The sequence below is a fragment of the Balaenoptera ricei genome, chromosome 15 (assembly GCF_028023285.1).
Source record: "Balaenoptera ricei isolate mBalRic1 chromosome 15, mBalRic1.hap2, whole genome shotgun sequence".
In the NCBI taxonomy this organism is placed as follows: Eukaryota; Metazoa; Chordata; class Mammalia; order Artiodactyla; family Balaenopteridae; genus Balaenoptera; species Balaenoptera ricei.
In genome coordinates, this window is record NC_082653.1 from 10,961,539 (window position 1) to 10,980,631 (window position 19,093).

Consider the following 19,093-nt stretch of genomic DNA (forward strand, 5'->3'; position numbering starts at 1 on the left):
TGGCGGAGGAGGGGCAGGTGCGCACCCAGTGGCCGCGGCCCACGCCTCCCGGAACGCCGGGCCGAGCGGGCAGCGCCACCCAGTGGCGCGCGATGCTCACTACGCCCGGCCCCCGCACCACCTGGTAAACGAGAGATTCTCAAACTCGCTTTCAGATTGCAGTCACCTGGGGCTCCTTCAAAACTTCCGAAGTCCGACGGCCACACACCACCTTTAGGGTTGGAACCTGGGCATCAGTACTTTATATGTTCGCCAGGTGATTCTAACATAGAGCCGAGTTTGAGAACCATCGGTATAGACCACCCCTTTTCATTGGAATCCGGTGGAGGAGCGGTTCCCAGCTCCCACAGCACTTTAGAATGCCCCGGGGAGTTTCTAAAAGCCCGGAAGCCAGGCCTCACCCCAGGCCGATTCAGCCGGAATCCCTGGGGGTGGGGCTTGGGCATCAGTAGTTTGTAAAGCTCCCCGGGTGGTTCCAGCGTGCATTCAGGATAGAGAACAGCTATCTTAGAGGATCCTTTCATTTAAAGACCACCCCCTCCCCGCCATCACCCCGCCCACAAGGCCTCTCCTAGGACAGCATCTTGTTTGCGCCAGGCGGACAGTCCTAAAAATTAGGGAAGTCGGATGTAGCGATCCTCTTCCTCCCAGCGGCAGCTTTTAAAATAAGCTCCCCAGGGAATTCTTCAGCGCACTAAATTGGACACACACCCGCACCCCTAGGAGGCTAGTCTAGATCCCTTAGAGGCTGAAGAGGGTGGGGTCCAAAGCAATGCTAGTGAGGAGAGTTCTAAAAAAGGTAACGAGGTATAGGGAAGTCTAGCGGTCTAATTTTTCCTATGATGTCTTTTAAAATGTTAAATTCGTTTTTAAAAATCGGGCTCCGCTTAGGGCTGCAAATAAATATACAGGACTCCCCTCACCCTCGTCCTGTTAAATCTTAATTTATATTTTATCTGGCAACCTTAGGTAGGGGGCGTGAGCACATGCTTGATCCGTTTTTCGGGTAATCCATCACTGTACACACAGTTCCCACTTCCACAGCTTCCCACTGCTAATTTCTCGACATCGCCGCCCAAACATTCAGGCCTTCAGGCCAGAGTAATTTTCTGGAAAATTCTTGGCAAAGACTTGGGCCTCAGGTGCTAAGGAAAAGGATTTAATAGGAACCCACTGAACCCGCACTTGGCCATTCATTACTATCCTGAGGCGTCTGATGCTCAGAGCCCTTCCGTATCACACACGCACCCAGAAAGCCAGCTCCGACCCTCACCCTTACCGGCTGACTGGGGCCCTCCCTCGGAAAAGCCCAGAACCGGCGTCAGATTAGCCACAGCCCTGAGCACAGCAAACTTCCCCTGATGGACGAATCTCAGAAACATAATGCTAAGAAAAAAGAAAAGAAAAAAAGGCAAATCGTGAAGGCTCTGTAGGGCACGCTGCCATTAACATAAAGGTTTTAACACATGCGAAACCGCACTATATATTGTTTATGGATACAGACATATGGAGCAAAAGTGTAAAGCCGTGCACGGGAGTGATGTACACCGCATTCAGGAAACTGGTTACTTTGGGGTGGGGAAGAGGAAACTGGGGAGGGATACGGGAGGGGTTTCAATTATATTTGTAACGTTTTATTTCTTCTGTTGATGTTTGTTATAGTATTTAAACTTTTAAAATGCCCAGTATGACTCATTGTGAAAAAAAACAAAAACAAAAAAATCCCTGGGATATTAGCTAAAAGTGCTGCTTACGCCGACCCCCTTTCCCTGGAGATGGGGTGTCTGGGAAAGAGATCTTCGCTCTTCACCAGCCTCTCCGCGATTCATGCCCTGGGCCACGCTGGCTAGCCAAGAGTCATTTTGTTTCTAGTCTTTTTTTCTAAATGTAATGATGCCTTAGAAACATTTTGCTTAGAACACAGATGCCCGGAAGGCCACCCCACCTTTCGGAATCGGAGTCTTTGGGGCGAAGGGGAGCTGGGCGGAAGCAGCGTTTAAAGCTGTGCCGTTGACTGTGGTGCACGCAGCACACGGCAGGCTGAGAAGAGCCCCTCTCCGGTTAGTCCGGCTGGCTGTAGCCAGGGACCCCCGTGGGAGGCCGAATTAATGATTTTAAACAAAGAAGGTGAATTTTTAAACAACCTCCCCGGCCTCTCACAGGCGCTTGGGGGTGACCCTGGGGCAGGCGGCAAGCCCGAGGCCTGGAATGCAGCCCGCCTGGGCCGCACCCTGCCCAAACCAGTTTGAACCAGCTGTGGGGATGGAGCCGTGGCGCGTCCCCACGAGCTCCCTCTGGCGCCCAAGACGGGCTCAGAGCGGCTGCTGCGGCCTCCTGCTCGGGAGTCCTCCGCGGGGCCAGGGAGCCGGCTCCCTCGCAGCCGGAGGTCGGGGCGCCCGTGGCCGCCTGGCCCCGAAGACCCCCCGGGAGCAGCAGTGGCCCCCGGCTGGGCCCCGAGGCTACACAGCCTTCCACCCCCGCACCCCCCGTCCCATCTGGCTTCACCTCCAGCTACAAAATGTTTGTCTGTCTGTGTCTTTTCAAGGTCACCTCTGCCAGCTCAGGCCTCAGGCACACAAGGTTCTGGATGAGCATCGTTCCCAAGCTCAGCTGCGCCTTGGAAACTTCCAGAAAATACCGACGCCGCGACCACTCCCCAGTGATTGGGATTTAATTGGTCGGGGGCGTGGCCTCGGTTGGGGAGGTTGAAAGGATCCCCCAGGTGATTCTGATGTGTGCAGCTCCACAGCTGCTTAACTCGGCCGTTTCTAAGGCCCGTTGGTCTCATTGGGAACGTGTCCTGAAAGCTTACTAAGGGCCAGGCTCTGTTCAAAACTCTTCTCAGAGACGCCCGCCTCGAACTCCTCCGCACCCTGTGAGGCAGGGAGGCTCTGCTAATGCCCCTTTTAGAGATGAGGAAACTGAGACACCGAGAGGTTAAGTCACTTGCCAGGGATTATAATCAGCCAAGGGAAGAACCCAGGTCCTTACCTGCTACTCACGCTACACTGCCTGTTGCTGGGAAGCCTGGCACTGGGAAAGCTGGCGGCGGCCCTGCCCCTCTGCCAGCCCACCCTTTTCACTGCCCCCCCCAAAGCACCGTGTAGCCACCTCTCTTCCTGCTCTTAATTCCCCAGTACTCACCAAGTGAAGTTCAAACACCTCCACCCACCAAGCCTCCCTTGCCAATCTGTCTACTGCTTTTCTCTTTGAACCCTAAGATGCAAATGGGAGCCCACAGAGCAGAGCCAGGGCCCGGAGGAGGTAAGAGAGACACTTGGAGTACAAACTGTTAAGGGAGTCTCCCGGTCAGGGTTGGCCCCAGGGAGTGAGGGTCTCCTTTCGTTGTGTGCCCTGGGCATCTCACCTGCCTCACCTGAGTCCTGGCCCTGCCACACAGCCTGCTGCTGTAGACCAAATGTTTGTGTTCCCCCAAGTTCATACATTGAAATCCTAACCCCAAGGTGATGGTCTCAGAAGGTGGGGCCTTGTGAATGGAATTAGTGCTCTTACAGAGGTGACCCAAGAAGACCAGGCTGGGGTGTCTAGACCACAGGAAGATCTGTTTCCCCATCACCTTCACAAAGGTTAACTCGAAGACAAAGGAGCTCTGCAGAAAAAAAAATACATATATACACATATATTTATATAAAAGAAAAATATAAATATAAAAAAAAAATACATATAAAAGAAAAATAAAAAAAAATTTAAGAGACCCCAAGAGAACTCCCCAGCCCTTGCCACCGTGTGAGGACACGCGGAGAAGTCAGCGCCTGAAATCCGGAAGCAGGCCTTCACCAGAACCTGACCCTGCTGGCACCCTGATCTTGGGCTTACAACCTCCCGATCTGTGAGAAATAAATGTCTGCTGTTCATAAGCCACGCAGGCTATGGTGTTTTGTTACAGCGTGGCCCAAACGAAGGCATCTGTAGGTGTGTTAGATTTGCACAACATCGTGCTTAAATACCTGCATCTTTCAATGTGGTACCTTTTACAGTTTTACGCAGACATTCAACTGTGGCTTCTCTCGAAAAGAAAGGGAAGCTCAGGAAACCGTGGGCCTGCACTGCGGCAATTAAGGAGCTGCCCCCGTTTGCAGTCTCCCCCACCCCCACCCCCCGCCCGGCCCCAGTCTCTCTCTGATCTCTTGGTCCGTGAAAGTGTCTGGGTGTTGCTTCCAGGGTCCCCTGAATATGCCCCAAGTCTGCCGGGCTCCCCATCGACGTCCAGCGTTTCCGTCTGCCCCTGGGCCCCCTGCCCTCCCTGCCCTCCACCCAGCCTTCAAGGTCTCTCTTCCACGGCCCTTTTTCTGACCCCCAAAGAGATGAGCCCTTTAAGCTTACCTTCTGATACCTTCCACCTTCCGCTAAGTTGTAAGTAAGGCCACCATCAGACAGAAAGTTCCTGGAGGACAGAACACACGCCTTGGGCGTTTTGGGGGGATTGCTGGAGGAGTCCAGTGGCTGCCCTTGCACCTGGAAGTCAGTCCTCAATAAACACATTCATCTAAAATTTGGAGTCACTTTCCTGCTTAGTGTCTCTGTTTCGCCACCAGCAAAATGATTTAGAACACCACCCCTCTAAATAGAAGCATGGTGAAAACCCAGGTTTTAAAAGCATTTTCCTATCACAGTTTTGAAATGATCTCTCTATGGTAATAGGAGACAGCACATCCCATTCGTTCCCTGGAAAAGAAAAGCTTCTGATTCTCCTCAGGCATTTGATCCGTTTTTCTCTGTGCCTTTTCTTTCCACAACAGAGTTGCACAAAGGGGCTCGTAGCTTTGGAGGCAAGAGGCCAAGCGTCAAGACTCAAAGTGCTCCCTACGTGTCGACGTTTGGCTTTCCAGCTAGAGCTGCCCTGGTCCTGGGAAGTGAGGGGAGAATCCTGGGTTTAGAGGAAAGAGGCATTTCTTTCCCCCTCCAGCTACTGAAATGTGGGTCCCAGGCTGTTTGTTCTGCCTCCGTTTAAACAGACGCTGGAGGGAAAAGACCCTGCCCAGCAAGGTGTGAAGTGGCCGGGCTTCGGTGACCCAGGCGGGAGCTTAGTGCCTTCTGTAAATTCTCCTGCAGGCTCAGGCAGTCCTGGGAGTTACAGGCCCACCACCCCTAACACAAAACCCTTGGGGCCAGACATGTTTCAGAATCAGAACTCCTGGGTTTAGAATGCTAATACGGAGCACATAGGACACCCGAGGTGACAACTCCAGGACAAGTGGGGCAGCACCCTGTTATCAGACTTCGTATTTCTCAGTAGAATGTGTGAATAGTCACCTTACATGAGCTCATTAAGGGCCTTAAATAAATCTCATGCCAGTCCGGCTCAGGTTTTGCTGGTCAATGCATTTCTGCTGGCCCGATGGGGAAAAGAGCAAATGGTTTTCAGTTTCCTGGATTTCAAAATTTCAAAAAAAGGAATTATGGACTTGATTTACTGTTTCGCAGTTGGGGAAACCGAGGCTCAGGAAACTGTGGCCCAGGCCCACGTATGTAACTACGTGGAGTTGGGTTGCAAGCCCATGGCTCTTTCATTTATATCACATTGAGATGGATCAGAATACGTCAGAAGATGTTAGAAAATAGTTAAGTGCCCGGGTAAAACAGTATTCATTAGACTATTTGGGACATTGGAATATATTTGTTTCTTGCTTCAGGAACCTGTATCTCTATTCACTAGGATTCAAAGGCCCTTAAGTGTCCTTGGAGTACAGGGTACGGCATTGTGTACACAGTAGGTGTTCCATAAAAGAGATCCTGCTCTATACGAAACCTGCAGGCATATCAGCAGCAAACAATAAGCTGAGAGGGGCCCCTGGTTGTAACAATGGCCATAAGCAAACACAATGAAATTTAGCAGAAAAAAAAGAAAAAAGTATTTACTTTTTTGAGGATTATTGAGGATGTGGGAAACCTCGTCTTCAGCAGTTCATGTGACAACCACAGAGAATTTTTTAATTGATTTTGAGTTTAAGATATTGAAATAACACAACTGCTAAAAAGCAAATGAGGATGAGGATGCATTAACTAAAAAATACAGAATGCAGTACAAAGAGCTAGAAGTGGACTGTCTTCTGGCCCCTGGAGGGCCCCTGCTGGGTACAGAGTGTACCTCTGGGAGGGAACAATGCACAGTGACTAACAGCACAGGCTCTAGAGTCAAACTGTCTGGGTTCCATCCACCTAAAAGCTGTGTGACCTTGGCAGAGTTACTTAACTTCTCTGTGCCTGAGTTTCCTCATCAGTAAAATGGCATGATACAACTTCACAGCGTTGCTGAAAAGATTCAATGAGACAATCTACATAAACTTCTTTAAACACTGGCTGGCATAGAATAAGTGCTCAATAAATCCTACATTATAAATGGAATATTGACAAACTAGAGTGTTTTCAAGGGAGGACAAAGAAGATGGCCAGATAGATAATATAGCTGATGGTGACAAGGTTTTGGTCACCAAGAATGCATTTGATAAATGTCTCTTGAGACAAACTGAACATAAAGTCAGTTTATGACTGACTTTATGTTCATGTGATGTTCATGTGACCTTATGACATGTGATGACAGTTTGAAGGAGCAGGAGCTGTTTGGCCAGGAGAAAGCTTGGATTATCTAAAGGAAGATCGCAAGGAAGGGGTCAATGAATTCTATGGGGCTGCTGAGAGAAGAACGACAACTGAACCAGGGACACAAGAAAACAGAGAAACCCCACCTGCCTAGCTGTGCAGAACACCACTCACATAGACAACGGCGTGCATGGCGCCCCCTGGAGTTGTGTGGAATTCTAAGATTCCAGCCCACTGGCGTACATCACATAATCCCCAAGTATGGGGGGAGCCAGAGGATATGATGGGTTATCATTCCCATGATGAAGTTACTGATTAGTTGACTTGGAGTTAATCAAAAGGGAGATTATCTTGGGTGAGTCCGACCTAATCAGACAAGCCCTTAAAGGGGCTTTAGAGGTCAGAGCTGGACGGAGTCAGGGAGGTGCGCCCCCTGCTGGCCTGGAGGAAAGCGAGCAGCCACGCTGTTTTGCACCCCTCTGGGGGCCGCGGAGCAGGGAACAGCTGGTGCCTCCAGGAGCCCAGGGCCTCAGACCTACAAACGCAGGAACTAAAATCGACCTGAATGTGCTTGACATTGGACGTGGACTCGAGCCTCAGACAGCCCCAGCGGCACCTTCACTATAGCCTTGTGAGACCCTGAGCCATGGACCTGGGTAACTGTACTGAGACTCCTGACCCACAGAAACTGAGATAACAAACGTGTGTCGTTTTAAGCCTCTGAGTTTGGGGGGATTTGTTAACACAACAAAATAAAACAAGTACACAGGTATTACTAAAGGGAAGCAGACTTCACCTTAAAGTGAAGGGGAAAGTTTCTGAAGGTGAGTTGTATGTGAATAAACAGACGGGGTCTCCGAGGGGTGAGGCTCCACCGCGGGGGCAATTCAAGCAGAGTCGGGCCGTCTCCTCCTAGACAGGGACAGTATAGACAGGGTTTCTGCTTTGGCTGAAAATTCACCTCTAGATCACTGGTTCCTGAACTTGAATGTACCAGGTGAATGACGCATCACCTGGGGATTTTGGTAAAATGCAGATTCTGATTCAGCTAGTCTGTCCAGTCACTTGAAACCGCTATTCTTCAAGAAATGTGAATTAGAAGCCAGAAGAATTTCTGATGGTCTCAGAAATTTTTTTTTTCAAGTATCTTCTTTCCAAGGATACAGTGTGACAGCAGGTCCACTAGGTGTTAGCTCCATGAGGTCAGGAACTGCACCCTCTTTTTCGCTGCTGTGACCCCCCAACTGCCACAAAGTCCACGTGGCACAGTTGATATATTTTGAATGAATGGGGTTTGTGAATCATTTTTTAACAGCTTTATTGAGCTATAATTCACATACCATACAGTCCCCCTATTGAAAGTATACAGTCAATGGTATAGACTAAAGTACATACACAGAGTTGTGCAGCCATCACCACAGTCCATTTTAGAACATTTTTATCACCCAAAAAAGAAACCCTAAAAAAAAAAAAGAAAGAAAGAAAGAAACCCTACACTCCTTAGCCATTGCTCCCCAAACCTCCCACCTACTTCTGGCCCAGGCAACCACTAATCTAATTTCTGTCTTTATGGATTTATCTATTCTGGACATTTCATATAAATGCAATCATATGTTGTGTGACCTTTTGCGTCTGAGTTCTTTCACTTAGCATGAAGTCTTCAAGGTCCATCCATGTGGTGGCACACATCAGCCCTTTACTCCTTTTTGTGGCCCCCAAATATTCCATTATATGGATGTACCACAGTTTGTTTATTTATTCCTGAGTTGATGGACACAAATATATTAGAAGTAAAAAATGAATAATTACTTAACCTCAGAGTGTGAAAGCATCTCTTATTTTGACACAAAATTCAGAAGCCATAAAAGAAAATTTCAACTATAGAAAGATGAAAAGTTTCTGCATGGAAAACACTACTCTAAGCATATTCCAAAATAATATAAGAAATGTTTGATATCTTGATTGTGGTGGTGGTTATATGGAGGTATTCTATTTGTCAAAATTCATTGAACTGTCCATTCAAAGTACATTGTATTGGAATAAATTATACCTCGATAAAGTTGATTGTTAGGAAAAACAATAAGACAAGAGGGGAAAAAAATATTTGCCAATACATAGTCAAGGTGTAATCTTCATCTATAAAGGACTTCTGGAAAGTGATAAGGAAAACATCAAATGAGCAAAGTATATGCAAAGATAATTGAAAGAAAAGCTAATTCACGTAGATTATCATCATATGAAAAGATGTTTGACCTCCTTTATTATAAGATACATTCTTCAACCATCAGAGTGGTGAAAATTCACAGGTTTGGCAAGGTTATGGGCAATCCCACTCTTTGTTGGCTGGATTATACAAATTGACACACAAACCAGCAGACTCTATTGAAATTACAAATGCATATGCATTTTGCTCAGTAATTCCTCTTCTAGGTATTTACCTTATAACTATATTTCGTCATGTGCAAAATGACTTATGAATACAGTTATTAATTACCACATAGCTGCAGTGGCAAAAAAATTGATACAAACTAAAGGTCCAGCAATAAGGGATTGTTTAATATATTAAATTGGTTGCATGTTATGGAGCTGCAAAAGTGAATGGGGATTAAATGCAACGTGGTATCCTGGACTAGATCCTGGAACAGAAAGAAGACATTAGTGGAAAACTGGTGAAATCCAAATAAAGTCTAAAGTTCAGTCAATAGTAATGTACTGTTATAGACTGAATAGTTGTTTCTTCCCCCCTTCCCAAATTCATATGTTGAAGCTCTAACCCCTAGTGTGGCTGTATTTGGAGATGGGGTCTCTAAGGAAATAACTGGGGTTAAATAAGGTCATAAGGGTGTGGCCCTGATCCTATAAGATTCGTGCCTTTAGTGTCCTTATAAGAAGAGATGCCAGGGCTTCCCTGGTGGCGCAGTGGTTAAGAATCCGCCTGCCAATGCAGGGGACACGGGTTCGAGCCCTGGTCCGGGAAGATCCTACATGCCGCGGAGCAACTAAGCCCGTGCACCACAACTACTGAGCCTGCGCTCTAGAGCCCGTGAGCCACAACTACTGAGCCCACGTGCCACAACTACTGAAGCCCGCGCACCTAGAGCCCGTGCTCCACAACAAGAGAAGCCACTTCAATGAGAAGCCCGCGCCCCGCAATGAAGAGTAGCACCCGCTCGCTGCAACTAGAGAAAGCCCGCGCGCAGCAATGAAGACCCAATGCAGCCAAAAATAAATAAATAAATTAATTAATTAATTTAAAAAATTAAAAAAAAAAAAAGAAGAGATGCCAGAGAGCTCTCTTTCCCTCCCTCTCTCTCTTGCACAAAGGAGAGGCCATGTGAGGACACAGGGAAACAGCAGCAGCACCTTGGTCTTGGACTTCCAGCCTCCAAAACTTCAAGAAAATAACTTTCTGTTGCTTAAACCACCCAGTTTGTGGTGTTTTGTTATGCAGCCGGAGAAGGCAAAGACATGTACCAATGTTAATTTCTAGTTTTGACAAAGGTACGATGGTTATATAAGATGTTAGCATCAGAGGAACCTGGGTGATGCTGTACTATCTGTGCGACTTTCCTGTAAATCTAAAACAGTTCCAAAATTAAAAGCTTGTATTTAGAAAAAGGAATGGAAATAAAATGAATGGGGAAGAATTTTACCTAGTGATAAGGAAAGAATTACTAAAGATATATTAAATGAGAAAAGTAAAGGGTAGAATATGCTGTTTTTATATAATAATAAGAGGGGACATAGTATATTTTCATACTGTCTGATTTACATTAAAAAAATCTATGGAGAGATAAGCAAGAAACAGAGCACAATTGGTACCCGAGGGAAGGGAATGACAGTTGGGTGAACTGGGGACCAAAAAAGGTGAAAGTGTTTTCACTATGTACTTTTAAAAAATTTTTGGTTGTTTGAACCATGTGAGTTTATTTACCATTCGAATAACTAAATTGTGAAAAATAAACAACTGGGGAGGAATAAGAGGGTTTGCTCTACAGATACTAAAATGTATTTTAAAGCTTCAGTAATCAAAACAGCATGAAATGCTGTTAATCTATTTGTCTTCCAAAGCAGACAAATCGATTAACAAATCGTGATTTGGCCAAAACAAACCCAAGAACATGTAAGAAACTAGCAAATGATAAAGGTAGAATTACAATTCAATGAGAAAGTAGTGTCTTATTCAATACATTATGATAGAACAATTAATGGAGAATTTAAACAAAAAAAAATCTCAGCTCTCTTAGTTTAGCCAAAGATTAGATGGCCAAAGAATTGTCAGACGGATTAAATACTTAAATGTAAAAAAAAATCATAGAAGTATGGAACTTAGGATAAAAGCTGGGTAAGCATTTATATAATTTGAGAGGGAAACTACTAGAGAAAAGAATAAAGAATTTTACCACGGACAAAAAGAAATTCCTACAGAATAAATACAAAAGCCAATGATACACACAGTAAGGAGCAAATGACTAATTAGGAAAAAATGATGACCAAAAGATTGACTTCCTTAATCTATAAAGCACTTCTATATTAAGAAAAGACTGATACCTCAATTTTTAAAATGTTATGCAAAGGACCCAAACGGAGAAGCTAATAAAAGAAGAAATACTAATAAACAGTTTTTTAAAAGCCCTTCAAACTAATAATCAAAGATATGCGAAGCAAAATAAAGAGACGATTTTTTCCCCTATTAAGTAGGAAAAGCATACAAATAATAAATCTGGTGTTTTGGAGGGGAAAACGACTCACACATACCCCTGGTGAGGAAGTAAATTAGAACAATCTTTCCGGAAGGAAACTGGATATATTCATGAACCAATGCCTCCTCCTTCTCAAAAACAAAAAATAAACAAACAAAAAAAACACATGCGTTGACCTAATGATTTCTAGGAATTTATCCTAAGGAATTAACTGAACAAAGGATAAAAATATGTATTTACAAAGCTGCTCACCACAGCACTGTTATAATTGTGAAAAAAAAATTGGAAACAGCAAACGAAAGGGAATTGGGTTTATAAAATGAGGGTTCATCTATACAATGAAATACAATGAAGCCATTATAAAAGATGTAGAGCTGTATTGACAGAGCAAAGACATTCACAATATATTGCCCTCTGAAGAAAGCAAATTACAGAATAATTTATATGTATGTAAGATCCTGTTTCTGTCAAAATCCATATTAGGTAATATATATCGTTGTGCATATGTACTGAAAAACTTAAGAGTGGTTATCTCTGAATAGTGCTTTTTTGGGGGGGTGACTCTTTTCTTTCATATACTTTTTTTCCTAAAATTTCTTCTGAAATCATATATTACTTCACTGGACACACAGCTTCCTTAGCCAGTCTAGTTTTCGTAAGAGACAGTTATATATGCAAATATATTTTTCTCTTTCCCAGGTTATGTCTCTGAAGCTCTGAGTTAACTGTAAGGACCAGAAATGAATATTAAAAAAAAACCTTGCCTCGAATTTTGACTTTTGTTTTTGATGAAGAGAACATCTAGGAATTAGTACTTCAACAACAACAACAACAAATTATAAAAACAATTAGCCCTAGGAAGAACAGAGTAAAAATAAGCATAATGTCAGTTTGCCAAGGAGACATCATGGTTCTGAGAAGTCCTAACTGAGAGCAAACTATTGGGCTAGAAATGAGCAACAACTCAGGAATAAATTATGCATGGCCACTGTTAAATATTTTATCCGTCCTTAACCATTATTTGTCTTCGCAAGGCTAAAAGAGGAAAGACAAAGAAAATACTCAGATCGTAAGCATTATCAGTCTTGTCATCTTTCCTCCATCCTAGAAGCCATCAACATTCAAGCACAAACCCTGCAAAAGAGGAAAAACTCTAACCATGATCAAAATAAGCAATCGGCAGGCTGAACTTGAACTTCACGACTTGATTAAGGGATGTCAAGGTGATCTCACCTTCTGCATCCAGTTTGTCACATCCCTCAAAATCATGAACATTTCGCTCTGCTTAACATGCTGTTTTAAAAATGAACGTTTATGAATTCTTGGCGACGTCCAGGCAAAGGGGTTTTGTGTTCCCCTGGTATCCACGCAGTGAGCGGGAAAGGACAGCGAGGATATTTGAGGAGCTGTCAGGAGTTGATGTAGCCCATTCAGCCCTTTGCCATTTGGCCAGCTTCCCAGCCACTCTGCCTCCTCTCCTGGCTCTCTCCCTTCACTGTTGATTTCCTCCCTCTCCGCTGTCTGCTTGGCTGATGGAGGCCCATGCCAGTCCCACTGGGCATGGGCCCTGTGAGCACCAGCCAAGGCCCCGTGGTGGTGGAGGGAAGACATGGACGCCAGCTCGCTAGAAAAACCCTCATGGCCTGCAACTGAATTGCGAAGACTTTATTGCAAAGGTTTTACTGTTGCCTTCCACAGGGGAATGAAAAATTATTACGATGGCCATTTTGGGTTGAGATTTGTTTGGAATCATTTTTCAAGTATTGTCTGGCATTTTGTATATGCGTGTGCCAGAAGCGTACATTACGTTGTTATCCTTTTTTTTGGGGGGGTGGGGGTGGGGCTGCACCGGGTGGTATGTGGGATCTTAGCTCCCCGACCACGGATTGAACCTGTGCCCCCTGCAGTGGAAGCACAGAGTCTTAACCACTGGACCGCCAGGGAAGTCCCTTTTTATCTTGCATTACATTAATGTTAATTCCACATTCCGGTAGACCAGATTTGTATGTGTGTGTGTGTGTGTGTAAATGCACGTACCCAATTTAAACATCAACTAGTTAAAAGTTGTCTGTATGTGTGTTTTTACTTTTTTTAATGTCTATTACTTTTATTTATTTATTTATTTATTTATTTATTTATTTATTTTATTGGGGTATAGTTGCTTTATGTGTGTTTTTAAACCAAGAATCCTTTTCCACATTTTTCTACTTTACCAGACAGAGATTCAAACAAATGAAATCTACCTTCTTGTTAAGTTACCTGGTGTGGATTGTTGCTCCTGAGAGTGGCTGATTGGGGATTCTGATTCCAGATGATTCTGGGGTTAGTCACTGATCCACCCGGGAAGCCACACTGACCAGGACTGCTGTTCCCATGCTGTCATCATCATGGCATTGTTGGAGGCCCACATTCTAAAGCTCTCTCCTTCAAGCTCCCTTTACCCATGCTTGGCAGGTATTTACCAAGTTAATGATTTAGTTTCTGAGTCACTAAGCATACAGATTTTTGCTGGAGTCACCCCAGGTACATACCTGAGACAGCAGCTGAAGGCCTCTGGGAATGTTGGGGAAAACCTGATTTGCCACTGACTACCCTACTGTAGATTTAAAGCTAGCACGCGCTGGCAGGACAGAAAGCCTGGGAACAGAACTCTTATGTTCTATAAGAACAGTGCCCTGTTTCATTTGAGTGGAACCTGTTCCAGGTCTTAGTGGAACAATGCCATGAAAGCTATTTCCTTGTTGCTTCAGGCACTGCTAGGAGATGGGATGGAAAAGGAATGCTGTACTGATACAATCTGTGAGTTGTACTATTAGTCAAATTCTAGCCTTTTTTTGTCTTCTCTTTTGGTGGATAGCCCAGAACAAAAATCCAACCTGGAGTTTTCAGAGGCTTATTTTCTGCACACCTCTAATGATTTGTGTGGGGAATTACTGTGTTCAATCAACCTTGCAATTCTGGAAAGTTAGATTATACTAATTTAAGGAAGTGGAGTCCCTTGCACAGGGGGCTGGAGACTGAAGCTTACTTTTGCCAAGTTAACAGTGCAGTGTATGCCAGATGAGTAGATGAAGGCTTTCCGTACATCTTTATGAATTTTAGAAGAACTTATAAGCCATGCTCATTAAAGCAGTTCTGCTAAGAGTGAAGGAGAGATACAGATGGATCTAAGAACTTCTCAGACTGTAATAACTTCTCAGCTCGTTAAAATGCAGATCTCTGGGCCCCACCAGCAGAGTCTATTCAGCAGAACTGAGGTGGGGCCTGAGCATCTGCATCTCTCATTTCCATACAGGTGATGCCGAAGCTGCTGTCTGGGGACCACACTGTGGAGTCACACAGTTGGAGGACTGCTTTGCGCTGGTCGCTGAATCCCTCTGGACCTAAGCCATCTCCCTGAGAGGTGGACAGAACAGCTGACATTCAGAGCGCTTATTAATCCTCAGGCACTGTCCTCAATCCTCGCGGTGACCTATGAGGAGATGGTTTCACAGTAAAGGAATGAGAGCCTTTGATGGTCCATGGTTCTGAGCTTCTGAGACAGCGCTGGCAAACTGGTAGCCTGCAGGCCAGCTGGGGCTGGCCGGTCTGTTTGGTCTGTCTCACGAGTTGTTTTAAAAATCAGGATGTTTCATGGGAGATTCTGGATTTCTGGTATCTTCTTAAAATTTCAAAGAGCTGGCAACGCTGGGCCCATACATACCCAAGTGGCAACAATGCAGTGGGGTGTGTGTGTAAGGGGAGACTCTGGCTTACCAGTCCCACCCACCCTACCCCATTCCAACCCCTTGGGCATCACATTTAGCCATTACTCTAAGACCACGATTCTCTCGTTTCTGTATTTCAAAAGTAATGAATTTTGAACTTTCTGCCATTTCAGATTAAAGTTTCTATGTACTCTTTGTATTTGTATCAGATTTAGTTATGGTAAATACAATCAAAATAAAACAATAATATCTGAAAACACAAAAGCAAACGTTGCCATTATTATGAGATTTGAACTTTTCCGTCAAATTCAGAACAGGCCACTAGACCCCAAATTTCATTTCCACTTTTACCATTTTCCTTTGACAGAGGACTGCTCTCATCTCCATTTACCTTATGCTTTTAACTCTCTCCTTTATGAGAAATGTACACCCAAACACTCTTTAAAAAAAGCTGCGGGAGTGGGATGGGGAGGGTGGGAGGGAGGGAGATGCAGGAGGGAGGAGATATGGGAACGTGTGTATATGTGTAGCTGATTCACTTTGTTATAAAGCAGAAACTAACACACCATTGTGAAGCAATTATACTTCAATAAAGATGTTTAAAAAAAAAAAAAAGCTGCAATTGATGCCACTGTGTTCACTTCCCTTTCACAGGTCCTTCTTCTGTGAGGTGAGAGGTGACAGCACCCTGATTCCCTGATTCTTCTTTGAGGAACCACCCCTCACCAACCCAGCCCAGATGTGGGCTCAGGACCCAGACAGAGCCAAAGAGAGTGGGCTCTGAGGCTTTGGCTGTGATTAGTGGGGAGCGGAGGCTCGCTTCCGGGTGGGTAGTTAATGACAGAAGGTACACTAGAGTTGCTGCAGGCCATTTTTGTCACCACAAAGGGGTAATTTGCCTGAGAAAAAAGCAAACAGGAAAGCAAAGCAAGAAAGAGATTCTAGCCTGTGTTGTAAAATACAGCCAGCCACTCGCTCCGTGTGGCTATTTAAATTTAAATTCATTAATTAAAACTACATAGAGTTAAGAATTCAGCTTCTCAGTTGCACAAGTCACATCTCAAACATGCAGTATCCATGTGTGGCCTAGTGACTCCCGTTTGGACCGAGCAAATGAGCAAATAGGCCACTCCCCTCATTGTATTAAGTTCTACCAGCCGCACTGTTAGAGGATATCTGTGCTGAACTTCTAGCCCTGACTTCTGCTACATGAGCCAATAAATCTCTTTTTAGTGAAGCAATTCGAGTTGGATATATTCATAATCCAAAGAATCCAAAGGCAGAAGCCTTCAGTTAGCGCTCTAGAGAACATGACCGCAGGATTTAAGTTTCATTGGGGTGGTTTTCTTCCACTCAGGTCAGTGCCAGAAAAAATCATCACTGGGTCCACAAAAAGTACTTAAGCAAATGACACTCAAGAATATTCATGCCATTTCACCATCTTCTATTGTTTCTCCAATCAGAAAACAATTAAGACATAGAACGGATGGATCTGAAAACAGATACACTTCCTAAGTCCCTATTCATGTTTATCAGCTTGAGAATAATTAGAATAATGGACAACACATAAGAATACAAGAACCGTTTTCCCCTCACTGAAAAGTGTTTTAACATGAACAATATTGAAATAAAATGACATGATGTGCCTCCTGACACGGTACAATGAGGATATAACATCATATCTGTAGTATTCTTGCCAAAAATGCGTAACTTGAATCTAATTATGAGGAAACAGACAAACCCACACTGAGGGACAGTCTACAAAACAACTTGTCTTTACTTTTTAAAAATGTCAATATTATGCAAGACAAAGGAAAGCTGAGGAACTGTTCCAGATTAAAGGAGACCAGAGACATGACACCTGAATGCGATGCATGATTCTGGATTAGACCCTGGATGGAGGGACGATTTTTCTGTAGAGGACACTATGGGGGCAACTGGTGAGATTCTAGTATGGCTTTTGTGTAATAAATATTACTGTATCAATGGTAAATTTTTTGAATTTGATAACTGAACTGTGGCTGTATACAGGAATGTATGAGAGAATGTCCTTGTTCTCAGGAAAATATATGCCTGTCTTTAGGGGCTTAAGGGGCTGTGATCTATGCAACCAATTCTCAGATGTTTCAGGAAAAATGGAGAGAGAAAGCAAATGTGGGTATGATCGGGGTGAAGGGTATAAACTGTACTTTTCATGCAGCTCTTTTCTAAGTTTGAAATTATTTCAAAATAAAAAAGAAAGCAATGCAGTGCTTTTTTTCCCCCCTTAGGAAAAGAAATATACTAGTATTTTCCATGACAAATTTCTCAAGTGGAAAACAGTGCTTCACAAGTGTTTTTCAAATAGTGCATCCTGAAATTGTTTGGGGATGGCCCAATAAACATTTAAAAAATGGAATAGAAAATCAGCATTTTTCATGTAATGGTTTCGCTTTGTGAAACTTTCAATTATATACAGGTGTGTATTATCCCCATACATACACATGCATACACACAGCTGTGTACTGGATCACAACATTCAATGCATTTCTTACTGTGGTGTGCAGTTTTTAAACAATGTTTGAAAGCCATTATACTACAGTATCTTTAAGATAGTGACTCACAATTTACCTAAAACACCTTAGTTTGTGCCTGCTGTCCTGGCATAATTATAAATTATAGTCATCATTTTCAGCCACTTTAATTTCTTTTTATAACCAAGTACTGTATGAATAAGTATGCTTTGTGGACAAAAAAGAATTTCAGCCTTTTTAAAAAAAAATAATAAGAATTAATTTATGTATTATTTGTATAACTGAAAAAAATTTTTAAGTTATCTTTACTTATATTAAATAACTTTGTTATCCATCCCTTGGGATTATAATGAACTAGATAACTATAATGAACTAGAAAAAACGATTTTCTATTACACGTAGAACTCTCTAAGAAAGCTTTTTTAAATGGCAAAACACCTAAATACAACTTGCAAATAAAATACGAACTCAATATTAATTTATAAAATACACATCAAATTTTGTAAAGTAACTGGACAAACACATTAGCTTTTAAAAATATATTATGTAAATCTTGTTTTTAGGGAACCACTTGGTAGACTACTACACACTAAGGGCTTTTCAATTATTAAATCTAACGGACTAATTTCCTTTCTATTTACCTTGTAATAGCTAGTCAGACACCCACCCGATTACAGCACTTAAGTAGCATGTAATATAGCTAGAGGGACAACTTATGTATGCTTTACCTTACAGGTAACAGTCACCATCAGCAAGTGATATGCTGTCACAAATAACAAGGTCAAGACTTTCTACGTCTTCTAAGTAAGGTGCTGCGCAATCTGCTGAGCTGCCAAAGTCACTGACACACACACAACCCTTAAAGCTTCGTCACCCACAATTAAACCTTTCATCAGTCTAAAAGATGGGAAAATCAGAGCCAACAACCAGTTGCTGCTAACCATTAATTCAAGCACCTTAAGGCAAACGACCAGAACAGGGCTAGCTTTTCCTTATACATTTCTATGACTTCGATGATTTTTTCCTCAAATGTAATTTTTTACCCAGACTGGAAACTTGGAAGCAGCAGGGATTTAGGATTCAAAGAGCACTGGGGTCGTACCTGGGGATGAAAAGGAGCTTTTAGTTCCACACCACTGTTTCATGGACCCTGAAACCAAGTGCATCAGGTACTGAGTGCAACACAGTCCGCACCAATGGATGATGTGAAGGGTGCTATGTACACGATGTTGAATTTTTACTCAGAGGACTTTCTACCAGTTTTTAAACTGGCGGAAGGAATCGGTTATTATCCTGCATGCTGGATGGCAGAGGAGTTAGTGCCGAGATCGACTTAGCCAATGACCGGGTGACTCATTTGGGATTAGACTTGGCTCAGGAAGAGGGTCTGTTTTATCTCAGGCCTTTTACAGTGTTCAGTATAAAGTGAATTCAATCCATATAGGCAATACCTGTACCTGGGGGTGGTAATAAAAAGTATAACTAAGTGAATTTGAATTCAGAAGAGAAACTGTCACTTTACAAACAACTTTTGTCTTATTTCAAATAATCTTAAACAATGTAAGTGATAATTCTAGATGGATATCATGCCTAACCTCTTACATTATCA